We start from the raw sequence: 5,156 nt of genomic DNA, 5'->3' as shown, positions 1-5,156 counted from the left end.
GTCTTGCTATCACAAAAGCTCTAGGTCAAACACTATTACATGTCCATCAAGTGTCTTCAGGCACATTCTAGCAGGCTGAGCTTAGAGAAAAATTCCCATAGCTCGGGCCATTACTCTGTGGCCTCCTTCCAGTAGTGGATTGTTTCCCAGGGGCATCTCCCTGACGGGCCGGTGGCCTTCCTCCCAGGGGCTCCTAGGGCAGGTCAGCAGAGATGTGCTCAGGAATGTCCCTTTATCCTTGGGCAGCTCTGGATAAGAGGCAGGGGTGTGCCCTTGCGTCTTAAGCTGTGGAATTCCCAAGTCCAAAGACGCGAGAATCTACAAGAATCAGTCCTGCTGGGGTCTGCTGGGGCTTCTGGCGGCCTGCAACTCTGAGGGGTTTACCTCTGCCCTCAAAGAGGCAAATGGGCTAGGCAGGGGCTGAAGAAACTCAGGCTCAAGGCATGCGGGGTGCCTGCCAGGATGCAGGTCTGGGTTTGGTTCTCCATAAAAGCGGATTCCCGCTTTTATTCATTCTTGTCCACAGCACTAGCCAGGTTTGCGGTAGGGGCAGATACGTCCAATTGAAGAATACAAGGTTCACAGATGGTAGGGGAGAGACCACAGTCAGAAAACCGTAGGGTGACAAGCAATTCTCGTGTGCTTGGCGAGAGGAAGGAGGACTGGAGGATTTTGGGAAATAGTCCATTATCAGACTTTCGTCTAGATCTTAGGTAGGCAAGACCTACTTTAATCTTTTTTTTTTTTAAAGACCTATTTTTTGAGAGAGGGAGAGATGCTTCTAGATGCCTCGAGTTGACACCTAGCTGGCTGAGCCACCCAGGGGCCCCAGAGAGAAAGAATTTTAAGAAGACTCCATGCCCAGCATGGGACCGACTTGGGGCTCGATCTCACAACCTTAAGATCATGACCCAACTTGAAATCAAGAGTTGGATGCTTAACTGATTGAGCAACCAGGTGCCCCTAGTTCTATGTTTCAGGATCTCCCTTTGGCTGACCACCTATAAGACCCTAGGATGTCCATTCCTAGGATGACCCCAGGTCATCCTAGGGTCTTATTGGTGGGGACCTAGGGTGGGGACCCTAGAATGTCCCCACCATTCCCAGGTGACTTCCTGCCCCATCACTGAAGTCTCCCCACTATGCCTAGACCTTTCACCTAGGAGATGCTCTGGGTCTTGATTCTGAGTCACAGAAAAACTTAAAGAGGCCCTGAAGACTGGTCATTCATCCCCACAGATGAAGAAACAGAGGCTCAGAGAGGGCCCATGACTTTCCCTGAGTCACACAGCCTGTTCCAAAGCCAGGACAATTCCCAGGGGCCGATCCTGCCGTCTTTTCACCTTCACCGCTGACGTCAGTTAGGCATACATTCAGCTGAAAATAAGAGAACACTGGATTGGCTGCCAGGGAATTAGATCAGGCCAGTCCAGGCCTGGGTACTGCCTCTTGACCCCAGGTTTTAGTCTTTCTCCTTTGCTCTGCTCACTGTGCCTTTCTCTGTTTGCTTGCTGCCTCCATGGCAAGGCAGCCTGCTCCATTTTCCGGTTTTCGCCTCTGCTTTCTGGGCAGGAAAGTGGAAAGCCTGTGCTAGCCCCATTCTTTTGAAAATGCCTTCCAGAAATCTGTACCCTAGAACTCGCTCTGAGGTTTCATCAGCCAGAACTGGGTGGCGTCACCCAAAGCGAACCTTTGTAGCTGGGCGTCTTGCCGTCCTGAACCAAACCACCAGGAAGGAAGTGGGGAGAAGGATAGGGGGTGACCATAGACGGAGTCTGCCATGAAGCCGTCTGGACTGGATTTTGCTTAGTAGTCACCGGGCCCTCCTCTTCGTCCCCCAGGGTCCCACAGTCGGCCACAGTAGAGAATAGAAAGTGGGTTTTTCTCTGCACTGAGGTTTCTGGGGAGATCGGCCGCTGGGAAGAAGGAAGAGGGGTGTTCTGGCCACACAGCGTCCTTACCCTAACCCTGCAGTCTTCTCTTCCAGAGAAGTCCTCCTCAGAGATGCCTGGCATGGGGTGCAGGGCCCCGGACCTGTGGGAGGATGGAGCCGCATGCCGGGCAGGAGTGAAGTGAGAACGCTGCCCCAGCCCCTCAGCTACCTCGCTGGGAGCCCTGCGCTAGGTGTGTCGGCATCGTCCTGCCCATCCCACCTCTCCCCGTGGACCGCACGGGTGCCCCGGTCACACGGGCCACTCCTCCTTCCGGCCTGGACTCAGTGGCCTCCGTGAGTACTTCCCCACCACTCACCCTTCCCACCCAAATCCTTGAACCCAGTGGGCGGGCACTCCTGTTCTCGTGCCCTGGGAGCTTCCATGGTCTTTAACAGGCTCTTCCAAGCCAGGTGGCCTATCAGCAGCGTTGGCATTGCCTGGGGATTTGCCAGAAACACAAGTTCTCAGCCCTTGGAATCAGGGACTCGGGGTAGCGGCAGCACGCTGGTTTCACAAGCCCTCCAGGTGATTCCGAAGCCCTCAAGTCAGAGAACCATGGGCACATCGTGACTCAGCCTGTGAAACCATTTCTGGGCTGTTAGCAGCAACCAAAGGCACCTGCGAAAGGCTGACGTAAAGAAGGGCTCTCCCGGCCGGCCCCTCTGTGCTTTGGCATAGACCAGGGGAGAATCCTACAAAGACGGGGACGTTGAGCCTGAGAAGAGCCGTGGGAGCTCAGGACCACGGAGGGGCCATCCAAGACTTCCCAGCATATGGATTTGGGAGCTGAGGTTGAGGCAGGAGAAAGCATTTGTGAATAGCAAGAGTGGAACCAGCAGGCAAGCTTCCTGAACCCTAGGTGAGCGATCCATTCTTTTTCCCCAATTGAAGTATCTTAAAAAAAAAAAAAAAAAAAAAAGCGCAAAGGCATTTATACCTAATGTGTGCACCTGTTACAAGAACACAGCCCTGAGGAATACATCGTTATCATAAACATGTGAAGCAAGCTCTGGAGGGGAGTCTGAAGGTAGGGGTGATGTCTCATCTGTGCTGTGCAGGCCAGGACCTGCCTGTCTGTGTTGGGGGGTTTGGTGAGGAAGGTCATTTGCCTTGTCACCATCGCTGTTTCCACCACATCAACCCAGTGGCCTCTCCAAATGAGACCGAAGACAGCGGCAGTGGCCCTTAACCTAACTTCTTGGTGTCTTCCAGAACCCAGGGCTGTCTGCGCTAACAGCTATATGCATGGAAGGCCAGCCTCCCCCAACCGTTGGTGGGGACCAGGACAAGAGTGCCAAGGGAGGCTCACCTCTCATTGTGGCTACAAATTTATAAGTTGCAAATCGAGCTAAAGAACTTAAAGAAAAAGTCCTTTGACTTTGGCCAAGGAACCTTTATTTCGTGGCAGACTGAGAGAGGAGATGCAGAGGGAAGACCACCCCCTCCCATAGCTTCCCTGTTTCTCCTCCCACCCAGCTCCAGCCCATGCTTTGAGGGCCTCATGCACAGGCCAGTGGACCTTGCAGCCTGTTCGTCAAGTTCCTTCTACGCCTCCTACGGATGGAACCTTCTGACCACCCTTTGGAGGCAGGGCCTGAAAAAGTCCTAAACCTGGAGGCTGGCTCAGGGCTCTTTGGAACCTGAATTCCAGAAGCATGGTCTAAATGATGGGTCATGGGCTCTGGGTGTGAACACAGCCCCTTCCCCCGTGATTCCTCCTGCTGTGGGTGGGGTGTGGTCAGAGGAGGGCTTTAGCAGAGGCCTCGGAAGGCTTGTTTCTCAAAGTGTGGTTCCCCTGACCCGCTTTGTAGGCCCCACCTGAGTGCCAGGTAGAACTGCCGCCTCACTCCACACCTGTGAATCACGATCTGTTTCTAACCAAATCCCTAGAAGCACAGGCACATCCCCATTTAAAAAACAGTGCTCTAAAGCACAAAACCCAGGGGCAGAGTCCCTCTAGGCCATGTCTAGGGGGTCCTAACAGTACGAACTAATAAGCAGGTACTTGACAAATGCTGCTATGACCCAAAGCAGACCTGTAGTTACCACGTGGGACTGCCAACTGGTTCACCGAGATTTCATTTCCTCTTTCTGTGGGGCCTCTGTGGCCTGATTCTGAGGATGGCCAGATGGTTGCCTGAGCTAAGTGGTCCAGTAGAAGACACCTGACCCACATTGGGCGATCAGGTGATTCTCCCAGGAAACCCCCAGACAAGTTCTTGGGAGTCCCAGTACTAACAAGTTACAGCAAACGTCTTTCCTGCATCTGGGGGTGCCAAGTGCTCTGTGGGATGTCCTACATAACAGCAGAATCTGACCTGAGCACCCATCTCACCACCTGCTGTTTCAGATGTGGAGATGGGACTCAGATGCTTGCTGACTCTCCCAAAGCTTCTAGCCAGGAGTGGCAGCCCGGGAGAGCCATATGTCAGGGAGCCAATGTGGACAGTTTCTGAGGTGCAGGTCCTGGCCCAGCTTGCTGAGATAAGGCAGACCTCCCAGTTACAGGGTCGAGGATAGTAGAAGTGAGACCCAGTGCTGTGGCAGGGCTGCAGGAATGAAGGGAGGGGGGCCTACACAGTAGAGGAGCCAGGGAGAGCGCAGCACAGGGAACCTCCACCTTCCCACCTAGAGCAAGGCACACGAACGAAGACCAGCTCCCCACTGCTGCACACCTCTGGACAGGGCAGAGGGCGGGCCCCTTCCCTCCTCCAGTGAGTCAGCTAGGAGCCAGTTCCGAGTGGAGTGCCCTGAGGCCTGGGCTGGTCCCCGACTCTGGCTCTCAGGGAATGGGGCTCTGAGTGGAAACTGCCATTCTGGGCAGGGGAGGGTGTGGGGCAGGTAGGCCTCTGGCCACCTGAGAAGACAGGTCAATGAGCAGCAGAGTTTCTGATTCCAGGCTTCAACAGGTACTGGTTGTTTCGCTTTATTAAAAAAACAAAGCCAACATCTTTTCTTAGCACTGACACAAAGGTGGCCCCATGCTGCTGTCCTCTAAAAACCCAACGACACCTAGCGTTCACACAGGTCACACTTTCCGTGGCTTATAGTTTCTGGTGTCACCCCAGTGCAACATAGCCAAACAAATACACTCTTAACTAAACAAATCTTTAAACAAGAAAAAAAATCAAACAATCATCAGGTCGAAGAATCACTCAGTGCCCTCAGGGGAGAGGGTACAAGGCTTGGCGGTGTCCTCCCTGGCTGCTTCCCCAGCACGGT

This window comes from Neovison vison, chromosome 6, assembly GCF_020171115.1.
Source record: "Neovison vison isolate M4711 chromosome 6, ASM_NN_V1, whole genome shotgun sequence".
Classification (NCBI taxonomy): Eukaryota; Metazoa; Chordata; class Mammalia; order Carnivora; family Mustelidae; genus Neogale; species Neogale vison.
This window is presented reverse-complemented; position numbering follows the sequence as displayed.